This window comes from Pleurodeles waltl, chromosome 2_2, assembly GCF_031143425.1.
Source record: "Pleurodeles waltl isolate 20211129_DDA chromosome 2_2, aPleWal1.hap1.20221129, whole genome shotgun sequence".
NCBI classification, from domain to species: domain Eukaryota; kingdom Metazoa; phylum Chordata; class Amphibia; order Caudata; family Salamandridae; genus Pleurodeles; species Pleurodeles waltl.
Genome location: NC_090439.1, coordinates 986,632,062 through 986,649,711, shown reverse-complemented (window position 1 = coordinate 986,649,711; position 17,650 = coordinate 986,632,062). Strand labels below are relative to the sequence as shown.

At 43.5% G+C, this 17,650-nt stretch overlaps 1 protein-coding gene across 1 annotated transcript in view; it reads right to left on the bottom strand.

The window, feature by feature from the left end:
- Window positions 1-17,650, bottom strand: part of ZHX2 (zinc fingers and homeoboxes 2) — a 259,482-nt gene that overhangs the window by 2,131 nt on the left and 239,701 nt on the right. The gene's annotated exons all lie outside the window — the stretch shown is intronic.

Sequence of the window (17,650 nt, the reverse complement as noted above, 5' to 3'; positions counted from 1 at the left end):
GTAGCGAAACCTGGAGTTGCATACTAATAGCCTGAAAAACTTTAACCCAAAATTCGGTGATGATAGGGCAAGAGAAACAAACATGAAGCCAATCCCCCAACCTTGCAATGACATCGAAAACAGTTACTCGAAATTGATGGAAACAGCTTGTTAAGTTGTGCAGGTGTATAATAAAGCAGTCAATTTATATAAAAAGTAATCATCTTAAAATTAGATCCTCTAAACGCTTTAAAAGAGTAGATATTATTATATTTTCATGCCTGAACGTCGATTATAAAATCTGTAGTAGCTGTTATCCTTCCTAATTCGGCAGGAAGAATTTTGACAGGCAGTTCTTCCTGTAAAATGCGATACCAATTACCGACCACTATTCGTTTGTGAACCCATATTGCTTGTATGATTTTAAAAGCTAATGATTCACATGAATAGTGGGCTACGGGACCCAATGGCTGGATAAATAAATATATCAGAAGATATGAAAAGCTTAAACTGCCTGGAATGGCACGATTATATTCTTTAAATTGCTCCCATGCTTTGAGGTTATTTCCTAGCATGAAATCCTGCAGCCTCGCGAAACCCAGTTCGTCCCAGTCATTTACGACTTTGCTGGTAAGAAGGAGTCAGAATGCTACGGCCTCACTTCAGGAGATAAAAATGTGGACATCAGTAAAGTGATAACTCTTTTGGAGCTCAGTGCCTTTAGACCAGAGTAGGTTAGGGATCTTATATCTAGAACGTTTCGGAAGCCATGGCATCTTAAGGAAGTGGGATAGATTAATTTTATTTTCAAGAAGCATTTGTTAGTAAAAAATAAAGGTAGGAACATCATCTTAACCAAGGCTACGCGACCGATTATCGTTAATGGTGAGTTTTGCCATTTACCCATAAGAGACTGTACTTTCTTGAGAGTGGTAAGATAATTAAGAGGATAGCGATCGGACATATTTTGGGCAACATTTATGCCAAGATATCTAATAGGGTGAGAGACCCGATAATGAATTTGCATCTCAACTGGCAATATTGTCTCTTGAGCGTTAAAAAGTAAAGCCTCGGATTTCGTTTTATTAATCAGATAGCCTCCCAAGTTAAAGAACACTTGAATTTGGTAAAGGCATTCTCAATATTATGAGATTCCACCGCAAAGAATAAGACTGCATGATCTGCAAATAGCTTTAGCGTGCCTGGGATCGGAGGGTTTATGGTGCTGTCTTGCCTCAGAGCAGCCACAAATGGTTCAATAAAGAGAGAGTGAAGAGGACTGGTTGAAAAGGGGCAACCCTGACAAGTCCCTTGGCATATTTGAACCTGACCAACTACTTGTGATTTAACTAAGATATTAGCCTCAGCCCCTTGATAAAGGTTAGAGAGAAAATGAATTACTTTATTAGGAAAACTAAATCTCCTAATGATTGCAAAGAACAGTTCCCATTTCACTAGATCGAATGCTTTCTCTGCATCAAGCATGATTACTGCTGCCTTAACTCTGTTCTTTGAATAGTAATCGATTGCCTGGAGAAAGTAGTTCGTATTGGTAGAACTAGGTCTTCCAGGGAGAAACCCACACTGATCATGATGAATAAGGCCCTGGGCTACATGTGTAATGAGGATAGCCCAGATTTTCATGAGAATCTTATAGTTGTTATTGAAAACACTAATCAGACAATAAGAGTCAGGTTTTCCCCAGGCTTGCCTTTTGTGAGGAAGCCGACAATGACCACTGAGTAAACGAGCTAGGCACTTTTTGACCTTTAAGTATTGCATTAAATAACATGGCTAAAGTATCTTTGATCTACTCAGACAGGGCTTTGTACAATTCTGCCGGAAGACCATCTTCACCAGGGACTTTGCCATTTGGGGAACTCCTAATGGCTTCAGCTACTTCTAATTAGTGATGGGCTGCAGCAACGCTGCCTGGAGCTCTTTACTAAGACATGGCATGGAAACAGATTGGAGATACTTACTGATACGATTGTCATGGTTTACCATTAAATAAAGGCCACCATTCAAAGAGAATTGTGAAGGCTACAAACTACTTTAAGGTGATTACGAAAGAGAACCAGGGTCCCTAAAGAAAGCACTAAATAAATGCTCTTCCCTAAAATCTACCCACATCCCATCCAACAGCCTCTTACACATATTAAATGCCCAGTTTGATGATCTCCAATTGATGAGCATGATCAAATATTTCAACAGATGCACACAAATGGCAGCAGCATCTATCTCAGAGTGAGAGACAGATAGAGAAGTCAAATGACATTTTTAATGCGTGAATAGATTCACCAGTGGATGAGAGAGAGGGAGCTGTCTGTCCTCTATAAGGCTTAAAGTATAACAGGTAATAGGTAATGGCAATTATAGTAACTTGTTCACATACCCTGTGAGGAGGCTCGGTGGAGACGCTACATTGCAGGATAAGGCCAAAAACCTGGGAATCTTGTTTGACATGAAGCTCTACTTCATTTCCCACTACATCAACCAATGCATGAACTCAAAAAGAAACATGCTTCGGGATGCGTGTGCAATAATTGTGCTCCTGTCAAAAATGGAACTAACTATTGCATGGTTTGTCAGGATTGGACTAGTGCATCTTCATGTGCACTTTCCCATCCTAAATTACAATCACGATGCTCCAGAGAAGAAAGCACTCCACTGTTTCCACGCACAGTTGTCTGAGCACATGCATCACAGGGGTTGGCCGAGCACTTGCAGCCGAACCTGCCTCTACAAAGAGAACAGGAACAAGGTGAACCCTGGTGCATCTGTGCATACACCTGTCAACCAGTGATGGGCAACAGACATTACAACTTGTTTTTCTTCAAAGAAGGTTTGAACCACGGGTTTCTGCAGGACTACTTCCTTAGTTCACAATGTGCATGGCACCCACTACACTGTAGATTGTTTTTTTTTTGTCCAGCAGGTAAGAATGGAGAGAATAGTAATTATGTGCTCTGCATATTGCTAGTTGATAATTAATATGCATTTGGTCAAAAGGTGCTTATACTGTATAATGGCTGTCTAAATAGCTCAAAAATACCAAGGGCTTGCAACTCACTGATCCACCTGAGTGAAGTTATTGGCATAAGAAAGGCCACATTCCATGAAAGAAACTGCAAGTTACAAGAGTTAAGAGGCTCAAAAGGGTGCCCCATACGTTGTGAGACCCACAATGAGGTTTCAGACAGGTGCAAGGGGGTATTACTCTACTTGAAGGTATTACGCTTGAGACCCTCCATGAATGCCTTCACTACTTAAATTAGAGAAAGAGATTAGTGTTCCCTGTTCTGTACGTATGCTGATAAATGAAGTTGTATAGATGTATATGCTACACCTGCATTGTTAAGGTGTAAAAGGTAAAATTATATCTTGACCAATAACTTTAACGGGGTCTAACAACTTGTCAATGCAGACAGCAATAAATCTTTTCTATTTGGCTGCAAACCTCATGCAAGATGGCCAAACGCTCCTTTGGAAGGTGTATATACCTAAATAATAACACCTCAGGTGCCATATTGCTAGGTTGAACTGCCCCTGGCCTGGGTGTCTGATTGTTTTGCGTTTTTGAGTGAGTAGGTCCAGCCTCATTGCAAGTTTCTTTGGTGGGCTGATGGACATTTCCAAGAACATTGAGTACCAGGGCTGCCAGACCCGTGTTGGGGTCACTAGGAACAGGAATGTAAATATGTGTGACAATTATTCCACGTTTAAATCATGTGTATTAATAGTAGTTATACTACATTTGAATTTATATACATGTATTAATATGAAGCAACTTGAATTGAAAGCACGCCTGATTACAGTGGAGCAGGTCAGTGTTTTTTTTGTGTGGACCTAAAGTGTGCTCTGTGCATCAACTAGGAAAAAAAAAAAAAAAAGATTCTGTGCTTTGTCATTTCAAAGACAAGGTTGCCTCACCAACCATCAAAAGTGGTTCCAAACAATATCAATAACAAATAACATCCTTCTTATTTGTGTATTTGTGACCCTTTTCTTGGGTGTCACTGCTCTTATGCGCCCAATCTTGGACTCATTATCTAGGGGAATCCTATTCTTGTATGGCCTGCAAACAGCCTGTGTGGTGTCATGCCAGCATCTGCTTAACCCCACAAACCTCGGGTTCCATTTTGTATTAAAGGCCTAATGTGCATAAATGTCATTACTTCATGATCACAAAGCTGTATATGCTCGTTTGTATAAGGGAATCATCTCCTCACGAGGCCATTTAGTGGTATCAAGTACGGTGCTCACAATCTGTGGCATGCATATGTAAGGCACCAAAGCAAGATCACTTAACTAGTTGTTCCTTCTTAAGATTTCATGGGGGTTCTGAACGGGTGAGCCCTGTAGTCACACACCACAACGGGTATCCATTTACTGGTGGTACTCACAACCCTCTGCTTTCTTCATCTATGGCCCCATTGGTTGATGCTGTATGTATTCCCTCGTATTCTTCTCTCAGAGGTTTTTAAGAATAGTCTGTGAGCTGCGCATCAGTTGGACTGCTGGTACACCAGACAGCTCTGCTTTGTTGTCGATCGATACGGCCTTGTTTTCCAAAGATGACAGGTGTCTCGGTGGATGATAGTCGCTGCATCTTACGGTGCGGCCAATTACTTTCCCTTCTGTACTTTAAAGTTTTCTTGCAGCAAAAGTTAATACAAAAATCACAGGTGGATTTGTTAAAACTGGGCGAGAGACAGAGGTTGCACATGCCGTGCTGGTCAGCCCAATGGCATCTGGTGTTGCATTGTGGGCAAAATCAGAAAGGTGTTTTTTCCATCAACATCTGCATTCGAGGTGTTTTTATAGCACTCGAAAAAGGACTTGACAGAGTCTTGGCATGTATCGTTTTGTACTGTGCTTTGATCAGTTGCAGTTGGTTGAAGAGTAGGCAAACCACACAATGCTGGTGTCCAGAATAAATACCAGTCAGGCTTGAGAAAGCCACAAACTTAACAGTTAGTGACCGCTTTCGAGCCAGAAAAACATTATTATAAAATGTTTCTAGTATTTGTAATCCAGTTAGATAGAAAGAACCTATTGGCATGAGGGCATGCAGTGAAGAAGAAGGCAGCGAAGAAAGAAGATCTCAGTGAAGAAAGAAGATGACATGTGGTAAAGAAGATGGCATGCAGGAAAGAAGACAGAAGATGGCATATTGTTAAGAAGAAATAAGACAGTGAAGAAAGAAGATGGCATGCAGTAAAGAAGAAAAAGAGCAAAGAAGAGACAGAAGAAGGCATGCGGTTAAGAAGAAGGAAGACAGCCAAGAAAGAAGACCGAAGAGGGCATGCGGTAAAGAAGACTGCAGCGAAGAAAGAAAATGGCATGCAGTAGGAAGAAAGGAGATGGCAGTGAATAAAGACAGCATTCAGAAAAAAGAAGACCGCAATGAAGAAAGAAGACATCAGCGAAGTAAGAAGTTGGTATGCAGAAAGAAAAAAAAGACGGCAATGGAAAAAGAGAAGACATCAGCCTAGAAAGAAGACAGCATGCAGAAAGAAAAGTCACTTCAGCATCGTAGCCAGAGGACACTGGCCACTGTCCAATGGGAAGTGACCGGAAGGAGTACTTGGTCCAGAAGCAACTTGACAACAAGATCAGCAAAGATGAAGACAACAGGAAGTGACATGCAGTGAATGCACTGGCTAATCAGAAGCACGTAAATCAGAGCGATGGAGTAAGCCAATAGTAAGTTCAGGTAAGTAAGGAGCTGGTACTATGCCCCTTTAAGTTTTTTTTAACAATAGATTTGGCAAGCAGCACACAAGTGCATGTGCAAGCAAAACCTAAAAATACACACCTAACTGAATGAGATGCAATTTCAATGTATGGAGTTGACCCCTAGTGCCCTGGTACTGGATTGCTATCTTAGTTTATGGTGTCTATACACAAATAACTGCATGGCGTAAACCATACGTAGTGCTCCACCACACTTGACATACTATTTATTATTGTTGTTGAGATAGATGAGAAGCAAGATGACACGCTTGGTGCTTCCCATGTCAAGTCATGGCCCCTTCCGCAATGAAAATAAATAGTTTATTACACCTACCACCTCTTTTTACATACTATGTATGACATACTAGGAACGGGACAGTTTCCAAGAATTGACAGTACAATAACCTCTTTTACAGTGTACCTTGGAAGTACCAGAAAGGAGGCAATTGCCTTTCAGTAACATAAATTGATACAATAAACTAGCTCTCTTAAGGCTTCTTGTGTTAAATAGCTCAGTCTCCTTCAGACAAGTATCCCAACAAAAATCCCCTTTATCATCAATTTGCTGCAGACACCTCTCAGCAAAAGCAGACTCAAAGGAAAATCAACCAGTCAATGTGGAGATCATCACTGGCTTTAAGTGCAATAGATGAGCAAGATCAATAAAATACCTATTGTCATGAAAAACAAACATAAGAATATCATAGTTAAAGTCTTACGACTACCTTCTTTTCATTATTGTTTAATAAGGTATCAAGACAAGACCTGAAGAGACAGACAACCAAGGTCACTAAGCCACAGGGTATACATGTGGTGTGGCAGGAAGCCGGTCGGGTGGATAAAAATTCAGATATACCTGGGAATGTTACTTCAGATTTGCTGAGCATATCAATAGTTTTGAGAATAAAAAGACTAGGGGTTTAAGCAAAATGCAGCTCTTCCTTGAAGCTGCATTTCCAAGAATCAGATATGAAGATTTAACATTCGTTTTGGTTGCTATAATAAGGATGGTGTGATGCACTGCTGCTGCAACAAGGATGCCTTGGACTGCCTAAAGTTGATAGATTTCTATGACTAACTTTAATTCATATTCATGTCACACTGATTGATCAACACTCCGATATCCTTTTTTCAAAGAGCCCCCAATGCCCAAGTTCTGCTTTTTATGTGTAATGCATCATTTCTCAATGCCAGAGAAAAAATACTTCAGATATATATTAATCGCTTTGTTGGCTCGCAATGTAAGATGGTTGCTACATTCCTCTTAGAAAACCTAGTGGCATGACTGGTGCCCAGAATTCCAACATCCAATGAACTAAAGCAGGGGTGTATTCTGGCACTCCTGATCTGCTGTTGTGTTTCAGATTTAACAACCTCCCTGAGTAAAATAAGCACTTTTGCACCGAAACTGGGCCCATATTACATTACCAGTCCTCTTAACACCTATTCGTTTAGAGGTACTACTTACTACTCTGTGCTATCAAAACCTGAACCACTTTCAGGTAAAACCTTTCGAAAACAAAAAACAGACATGGAGTTCTCAAGCACCAACTTTACAGTGAAAAAAATTAAACTCGACTGGTTAACTAAAGTATTTGTTGAAGTGTGACACCTGACAATAGATTCTATTAATAAACACATCTTTAATTATTCCAGAACATAATTGTAGGGCCAAACCCATTTCTTTTTGGACATGGTGGTTGTAATATCTCGCACTGACAACCTTTTCAGCCAAAGTTGATCCAGATCACATATGTCAAGTCACTATTTGTTGATGAACTGTATTTGGCAAGTATTAAACCTCTGTAAATCAAGTCAATTTCACAGATTTAGTTTAGAACTACATTGCATAGTAATATGTAAAACCACCAAGAAAAATTATTTTACTTACTTCAGGACATGTGCTAAATGTACCCCAGATACCCTTGAAGCTTGATTATTCAGCAGCTGGGCACAACCCAGGAATAATTATTTTATTCTTACACTATATAATTCAGATCTATTACTGTTGTATGTGGGCCTTTATTCTGGTTACACAGGCACCTGGAGACTACCCGAAATTTTAGTGTCACATCCTGTACATTAACATTTCCTATCCATTTAAAATGCATTATATATATATATATATATATATATATATATATGGAAAATGTCACTTACCTAGTGTACATCTGTTCGTGGCATGAGACGCTACAGATTCACATGCTTTGCACATCCCGCCATCTAGTGTTGGGCTCGGAGTGTTACAAGTTGTTTTTCTTCGAAGAAGTCTTTTCGAGTCACGAGATCGAGGGACTCCTCCCCTTTCGGCTCCATTGCGCATGGGTGTCGACTCCATCTTAGATTGTTTTCCCCGCAGAGGGTGAGGTAGGAGTTGTGTATTATAGTAATAGTGCCCATGCAATGGAGTAAATATGTATGTACATAATGTGATTTAAAGCGATATATTTACAAATTTACAAATGTTCAAGATCAACTTCAAACGGCTACAGGCTCCCGGGAGGTGGGCGGGCGCATGTGACTCTGCAGCGTCTCATGCCACGAACAGATGTACACTGGGTAAGTGACATTTTCCGTTCGATGGCATGTGTAGCTGCAGATACACATGCTTTGCATAGACTAGTAAGCAGTTATCTCCCCAAAAGCGGTGGTTCAGCCTGTAGGAGTTGAAGTTGTTTGAAATAAAGTTCGTAGTACTGCTTGTCCTACTGTGGCTTGTTGTGTTGTTAACACATCCACGCAGTAGTGCTTGGTAAACGTATGAGGCGTAGACCATGTGGCTGCCTTACATATTTCAGTCATTGTAATGTTTCCTAGAAAGGCCATGGTAGCACCTTTCTTTCTAGTTGAGTGTGCCTTTGGTGTTATAGGCAGTTCTAATTTTGCTTTGAGATAACAGGTTTGAATGCATTTAACTATCCATCTGGCAATGCCTTGTTTGGATATTGGATTCCCTGTATGAGGTTTTTGGAAAGCAACAAACAATTGTTTTGTTTTCCGAATTTGTTTTGTTCTGTCAATGTAGTACATTAATGCTGTTTTGATGTCTAATGTATGTAGTGCTCTTTCAGCTACAGAATCTGGTTCTGGAAAGAACACTGGTAGTTCTACTGTTTGATTTAAGTGGAACGGTGATATGACTTTTGGTAAGAACTTAGGATTTGTTCGTAAAACTACTTTATGCTTGTGTATCTGAATAAAGGGTTCTTGTATGGTAAATGCTTGTATTTCACTTACTCTTCTTAGAGATGTGATGGCAATTAGAAATGCTACTTTCCATGTTAAGTATTGTATCTCACATGAGTGCATGGGTTCAAACGGTGGACCCATGAGCCGTGTTAAGACAATGTTGAGGTTCCACGAAGGAACTGGTGGTGTCCTTGGTGGGATAATTATTTTCAGGCCCTCCATAAAAGCCTTTATGACTGGGATCCTAAATAGTGAAGTTGAGTGCGTAATTTGCAGATAAGCTGAAATTGCGGTGAGATGTATTTTAATGGATGAAAAAGCTAGCTTTGACTTTTGTAAGTGCAGTAGGTAGCTGATGATGTCTAACAGATGCGTGTAAGGGTTGTATTTGTTTATTATGGCAGTAATAAACAAATCTTTTCCACTTATTTGCATAGCAATGTCTTGTGGTTGGTTTCGTAGTTTGTTTTATGACCTCCATACATTCCTGTGTAAGGTCTAGATGTCCGAATTCTAAGACTTCAGGAGCCAAATTGCTAGATTCAGCGATGCTGGATTTGGGTGTCTGATCTGTTGTTTGTGTTGAGTTAACAGATCTGGTCTGTTTGGTAGTTTGACATGAGGTACTACTGAGAGGTCTAGTAGTGTTGTGTACCAAGGTTGTCTTGCCCAAGTTGGTGCTATTAGTATGAGTTTGAGTTTGTTTTGACTCAATTTGTTTACCAGATATGGAAGGAGTGGGAGAGGGGGAAAAGCGTATGCAAATATCCCTGACCAACTCATCCATAACGCATTGCCCTGAGACTGATCCTGTGGGTATCTGGATGCGAAGGTTTGGCATTTTGCGTTTTCTTTTGTTGCAAATAGGTCTATTTGTGGTGTTCCCCATCTTTGGAAGTAAGTGTTTAGTATTTGGGGGTGAATCTCCCATTCGTGGATCTGTTGGTGATCCCGAGAGAGATTGTCTGCTAACTGAGCCTGAATCCCTGGAATAAACTGCGCTATTAGGCGAATGTGGTTGTGAATCGCCCAATGCCATATTTTTTGTGCCAGGAGACACAACTGTGTCGAGTGTGTTCCTCCCTGTTTGTTCAGATAATACATCGTTGTCATGTTGTCTGTTTTGACAAGAATGTGTTTGTGGCTTATTATAGGTTGAAATGCTTTCAACGCTAGAAATACTGCCAGTAGTTCTAAGTGATTTATGTGAAACTGTCTCTGCTGAGTGTCCCATTGTCCTTGGATGCTGTGTTGGTTGAGGTGTGCTCCCCACCCTATCATGGAGGCATCTGTCGTTATTACGTATTGAGGTACTGGGTCTTGAAAAGGCCGTCCTTGGTTTAAATTTATAGTGTTCCACCATTGAAGCGATGTGTATGTTTGGCGGTCTATCAACACTAGATCTTGAAGTTGACCCGGTGCCTGTGTCCATTGTGATGCTAGGCACTGTTGTAAGGGCCGCATGTGCAATCTTGCGTTTGGGACAATGGCTATGCATGAGGACATCATGCCTAGTAGTTTCATTAACATCTTTACTTGTATCTTTTGTTTTGGGTACATGGCCTGTATTACATTGTGAAATGCCTGTACCCTTTGTGGACTTGGAGTGGCAATCCCTTTTGTTGTGTTGATTGTTGCCCCTAAGTATTGCTGTGTTTGACACGGCTAAAGGTGTGACTTGTTGTAGTTGAGTGAAAAACCTAGTTTGTAAAGGGTTTCTATGACATACTTTGTGTGTTGTGAACACAGTTCTTGCGTGTTGGTTTTGATTAACCAATCGTCTAGGTACGGGAACACATGTATTTGCTGCCTTCTGATATGAGCAGCCACTACTGCCAGGCATTTTGTAAAAACACTTGGAGCAGTTGTTATCCCGAATGGCAACACTTTGAATTGGTAATGTACCCCTTGGAATACAAACCTTAAGTACTTTCTGTGTGAGGGATGGATCGGTATATGGAAGTATGCATCCTTTAGGTCTAGTGTTGTCATGTAGTCTTGTTGTTTGAGCAATGGGATTACGTCCTGCAGTGTCACCATGTGAAAGTGATCTGATTTGATGTAGATATTTAATGTTCTGAGATCTAATATAGGTCTTAGACTTTTGTCTTTTTTGGGTATGAGAAAGTACAGAGAGTAAACTCCTGTTCCTCTCTGATGAATTGGTACCAGTTCTATTGCATCTTTTTGTAACAACGCTTGGACCTCCAGTTGTAGAAGATCCATGTGTTGTTTTGACGCATTGTGTGTTTTCGGTGGGACATTTAGAGGGAATTTTAGAAATTCTATGCAATAACCATGCTGGATAATGGCTAGGACCCACGTGTCTTATTTCCTCCCATTGTTTGTAGAACTTGGTTAGTCTCCCCCCCACTGGTGTTATGTGTTGGGGATTTGTGACGCCAAAGTCACTGTTTGTTTTGTGGAGTTTTGGGACTTTGGAACTTCCCTCTACTCTTTGGGAACTGTCCCCCTCTATATTGTCCCCGAAAACTTCCCCGCTGGTATTGGCTCTGATAAGTGGGCCTTGTTTGTGAGGTTGTGGGTTCTGTGCTTTGTCCTCGAAACCCCCCTTGAAACTGTGTTTTCCGAAATGTGCCTCTGCTCTGTGGGGAGTAGAGTGCGCCCATGGCTTTGGCTGTATCTGTGTACTTTTTAAGTTTTTCAATAGCAGTGTCCACCTCCGGCCCAAACAACTGCTGTCCGTTAAATGGCATATTCAGCACGGCTTGTTGTATTTCCGGCTTGAATCCTGTTGTACGCAGCCATGCATGTCTCCGTATTGTCACTGCTGTGTTCACAGTCCTAGCAGCTGTGTCTGCTGCATCCATTGCTGACCGTATCTGATTGTTCGAGATACTCTGTCCTTCTTCCACCACTTGTTGTGCTCTTTTTTGGAACTCCTTGGGCAAATGTTCTATAAAATGTTGCATTTCGTCCCAATGAGCCCTATCATATCTGGCCAACAAAGCCTGTGAGTTGGCAATGCGCCACTGGTTGGCTGCCTGTGCTGCCACTCTTTTCCCTGCCGCGTCGAACTTACGACTCTTTGTCTGGAGGTGGTGCATCTCCTGAGGTGTGTGAATTCGCCCTCTTGCGAGCTGCCCCTACTACCACTGAGTCTTCTGGTGTTAACTGTTGTGTGATGTACACAGGGTCTGTTGGTGGCGGTTTATATTTTTTCTCCACCCTTGGAGTAATGGCCCTTCCTTTCACAGGCTCCTCAAACACTTGTTTGGAGTGTTTTAGCATTCCAGGTAGCATGGGGAGGCTCTGGTACTGGCTGTGCGTGGACGACAGTGTATTAAATAGAAAATCGTCTTCAATTGGCTCTGCATGCAGGCTGACATTATGACGCTGCTCTTGACACCACCTGTGCCTAGGCGATACTATCCTCTAGTGGTGACGGTCTAGCTGGATAACAGTCGGGACGGTTATCTGACACTGGCGCATCATAAAGATCCCACGCATCTGGATCATCCTGACTCATCCCTGTATGAGTTGGGGATTGCATCATTGGTGGAGTGGCTACCGGTGATGGTTGTAGAGAGTGTTGTGGAGATGGTGGCGGGGTTACTTGTTTAGCCACCTTTGCCTGTGGCTGCTTGTCTTTCTCTTGGAAGGCAAGTTTTCGTTTCATTCGAATCAGAGGGAGAGTACTGATCTTCCCTGTTTCCTTTTGTATGTGGAGCCTTCTTTGGGTGTAGTCTGGCTCCATTGTCTCCAGTTCCTGTCCAAATCTATGTGTTTGCATTTGTGAGGACAGGCCTTGTTCCTCTGTGTAGGAACTTGATTTCGGTTCCGAGGCCGGATGTTTCGGTATCGAAACCTTTTCGGCTGCTTTTTTCGGTTCCGACAACACTTTTTTGCTCTTCGGCGTACTGATTTCTCGGTGCAGACTTGGTTCGGTGCCGAGATTGCTCTGACCCGGTGTCTCGGGGTCGAGTCTGCTCTGTGCCGGTATCTCGACCGGAGTCGGATGACTTCGACACATGCATGCCCTTTTTCGGTGCCAATGCTTGGTCACCTATTTTACGGGTTAAATCATGGCCTGGCGGCGGTGGCGTCCCCTGGGCTTTACTGGTCTTTGCGTGAGTTTTGTGTATCCACGTCTTACTCACGGTTTTCGGCGTCTGTTCAGGATCGACCTCTTCCGAGTCCGAATCCTCGATGGAGAAGGCTTCCTCTTCTTCCTCCATGTGTTTTTGTTCTGTCGGCACCAACGCCATCTGTAGTCTTCTTGCTCTTCGGTCCCATAAGGTCTTTCTGGACTGAAACGCTCGACAGGCCTCACAGGTATCCTCTTTGTGTTCTGGAGACAAACACAAATTACAGACCAAATGCTGATCTGTATAATACTTGTAGTGACATTTGGGGCAGAAGCGGAATGGGGTCCGTTCCATTAGCCTTTAAGACGCACGCGGTCGGGCCGACCAGGCCCCGCCGGGGAATCGAAAACCTCGAAGGGCCGCCGGAGCTCTTCAAAATTCGGTGTTGATCTGTTGTAACGAACCCCATACCGAACGCAAACAATACCGTCCGAACCCGATGGCGGAAAGAAAACAATCTAAGATGGAGTCGACGCCCATGCGCAATGGAGCCGAAAGGGAGGAGTCCCTCAGTCTTGTGACGCGAAAAGACTTCTTCGAAGAAAAACAACTTGTAACACTCCGAGCCCAACACTAGATGGCAGGATAATGTCCAGCATGTGTATCTGCAGCTACACATGCCATCGAACACACACATATATATATATATAAATAATGGAAAATTTCACTTACCCAGTGTACATCTGTTTGTGGCATGTAGTGCTGCAGATTCACATGCTGTGCATATTCCAGAGAAGCTTTTCGAATCACTAGCTCAAGTGACTCCTCCTCTCGGTGATAGTGTGCATAGGCATTGAGTCCTTTGCGAGACTGTTTTCCCGCAGGAGGGTAAAGGAGTGAAGAATTGTGTATGTACACATATATAGTAAGTAAAGAAGATGTCCATGTACCCAGTGTACATCTGTTCGTGGCATGGGACGCTGCAATCTCTGCCTATCTGCAGATTAAACATACAACATCACTTTTTACAATCCCAGTCATTAAAGCATTTATGGAGGGACTAAAAAGAGTCATACCCACAAGGACACCACCGGTACCTTCGTGGAACCTTAATATTGTATTAACACGACTCATGGGCCCACCATTCGAACCCATGCATTCTTGTGAAATGCAATATCTGACTTGGAAAGTAGTCTTTCTAATAGCTATCACATCACTTACAAGAGTAAGTGAGATACAAGCATTTACTATTCAGGAACCCTTAATACAAATACATAAACATAAAGTGGTTCTCCGTACAAATCCAAAATTCTTACCAAAGGTTATATCACCATTCCACCTAAACCAAACTGTGGAACTCCCAGTCTTCTTTCCGCAACCAGACTCAGTAGCCGAAAGAGCCTTACATACATTAGACATAAAAAGAGCACTAATTGTAAGGAAATGCCTCCTTGGCATGGTTACCCCCTGACTTTTTGCCTTTGCTGATGCTATGTTTTGAATTGAAAGTGTGCTGAGGCCTGCTAACCAGGCCCCAGCACCAGTGTTCTTTCCCTAACCTGTACTTTTGATTCCACAATTGGCACACCCTGGCATCCAGGTAAGTCCCTTGTAACTGGTACCCCTGGTACCAAGGGCCCTGATGCCAGGGAAGGTCTCTAAGGGCTGCAGCATATCTTATGCCACCCTAGGGACCCCTCACTCAGCACAGACACACTGCTTACCAGCTTGTGTGTGCTGGTGAGAACAAAACGAGTAAGTCGACATGGCACTCCCCTCAGGGTGCCATGCCAACCTCACACTGCCTATGCAGTATAGATAAGTCACCCCTCTAGTAGGCCTTACAGCCCTAAGGCAGGGTGCACTATACCATAGGTGAGGGCACCAGTGCATGAGCACTGTGCCCCTACAGTGCCTAAGCCAAACCTTAGACATTGTAAGTGCAGGGTAGCCATAAGAGTATATGGTCTGGGAGTCTGTCAAACACGGACTCCACAGCACCATAATGGCTACACTGAAAACTGGGAAGTTTGGTATCAAACTTCTCAGCCCAATAAATGCACACTGATGCCAATGTACATTTTATTGTAAAATACACCCCAGAGGGCACCTTAGAGGTGCCCCCTGAAACCTTAACCGACTACCTGTGTAGGCTGACTGGTTCCAGCAGCCTGCCACAACCGAGACATGTTGCTGGCCCCATGGGGAGAGTGCCTTTGTCACTCTGAGGCCAGTAACAAAGCCTGCACTGGGTGGAGATGCTAACACCTCCCCCAGGCAGGAGCTATAACACCTGGCGGTGAGCCTCAAAGGCTCACTCCTTTGTTCCAGCACCGCAGGACACTCCAGCTAGTGGAGTTGCCCGCCCCCTCCGGCCACGGCCCCCACTTTTGGCGGCAAGGCCGGAGGAAATAATGAGAATAACAAGGAGGAGTCACTGGCCAGTCAGGACAGCCCCTAAGGTGTCCTGAGCTGAAGTGACTCTAACTTTTAGAAATCCTCCATCTTGCAGATGGAGGATTCCCCAATAGGATTAGGGATGTGACCCCCTCCCCTTGGGAGGAGGCACAAAGAGGGTGTACCCACCCTCAGGGCTAGTAGCCATTGGCTACTAACCCCCCAGACCTAAACACGCCCTTAAAATTAGTATTTAAGGGCTTCCCTGAACCTAAGAATTTAGATTCCTGAAACTACAAGAAGAAGAAGACTGCTGAGCTGAAAAACCCCTGCAGAGGAAGAACAGAAGACACCAACTGCTTTGGCCCCAGTCCTACCGGCCTGTCTCCTGCCTTCCAAAGAACCCTGCTCCAGCGACGCTTTCCAAGGGACCAGCGACCTCTGAATCCTCTGAGGACTGCCCTGCTTCAAGAAAGACAAGAAACTCCCGAGGACAGCGGCACTGCTCCAAAAGAACTGCAACTTTGTTTCAAGGAGCAGATTTAAAGACCCCTGCAACTCCCCGCAAGAAGCGTGAGACTTGCAACACTGCACCTGGCGACCCCGACTCGACTGGTGGAGAACCAACACCTCAGGGAGGACCCTCCGGCGACTCCGAGACCGTTAGTAACCAAAGTTGTCCCCCCTAAGCCCCCACAGCGACGCCTGCAGAGGGAATCCCGAGGCTACCCCTGACCGCGAATGCCTGAACTCCATTTCCCGACGGCTGGAAAAGACCCTGCACCCGCAGCCCCCAGCACCTAAAGGAACGGAACTCCTGTGCAGGAGTGACCCCCAGGAGACCCTCTCCCTTGCCCAGGTGGTGGCTACCCCGAGGAGCCCCCCCCCTTTTCCTGCCTGCACCGCTGAAGAGATCCCTTGGTCTCTCATTGAAAACCATTGAAAACTCGACGCGTGTTTGCACACTGCACCCGGCCGCCCCCGCGCCGCTGAGGGTGTACTTTTTGTGCTGACTTGTGTCCCCCCCGGTGCCCTACAAAACCCCCCTGGTCTGCCCTCCAAAGAGGCGGGTACTTACCTGCTGGCAGACCGGAGCCGGGGCACCCCCTTCTCTCCATTGAAGCCTATGTGTTTTGGGCACCTCTTTGACCTCTGCACCTGACCGGCCCTGAGCTGCTGGTGTGGTAACTTTGGGGTTGCTCTGAACCCCCAACGGTGGGCTACCTTGGACCAATAACTGAAACCTGTAAGTGACTTACTTACCTGTGAAACCTAACAATACTTTACCTCCCCCAGGAACTGTGAAAATTGCACTGTGTCCACTTCTAAAACAGCTTATTGTGTTTTATGTAACAAGTATACATGCTAATGTAATGATTCAAAGTTCCTAAAGTACTTACCTGCAATACCTTTCAAATGAGATATTACATGTAGAAATTGAACCTGTGGTTCTTAAAATAAACTAAGAAAAGATATTTTTCTATAACAAAACCTATTGGCTGGATTTGTCTCTGAGTGTGTGTTCCTCATTTATTGCCTGTGTGTATGTACAACAAATGCTTAACACTACTCCTTTGATAAGCCTACTGCTCGACCACACTACCACAAAATAGAGCATTAGTATTATCTCTTTTTGCCACTATCTTACCTCTAAGGGGAACCCTTGGACTCTGTGCATACTATTCCTTACTTTGAAATAGTGCATACAGAGCCAACTTCCTACACTAATGTATTACATTGACAGAACAAAACAATTTCGTAAAACAAAACAATTGTTTGTAGCCTTCCAAAAACCTCATGCAGGTAATCCTATATCCAAACAAGGCATCGCCAGATGGATAGTTAAATGTATTCAAACTTGCTATATTAAAGCAAAAAGAGAATTACCTATTACACCAAGAGCACCTTCCACTAGGAAAAAAGGCGCCACAATGGCTTTTCTTGGAAATATACCTATGACAGAAATTTGTAAGGCAGCCACATGGTCTACGCCTCATACATTTACTAAGCATTACTGTGTAGATGTGTTAGCAACGCAACAAGCCACAGTAGGACAGGCTGTATTAAGAACATTATTTCAGCCAACTTCAACTCCTACAGGCTAAACCAACGCTTTTTGGGGAGATTACTGCTTGTTAGTCTTTGCACAGCCTGTGTATCTGCAGCTACACATGCCACCGAACGGAAAATGTCACTTACCCAGTGTACATCTGTTCGTGGCATGGGACGCTGCAGATTCACATGTGCCCTCCCACCTCCCCGGTAGCCTGTAGCCATTCTTAGTTGAATGAAAATTG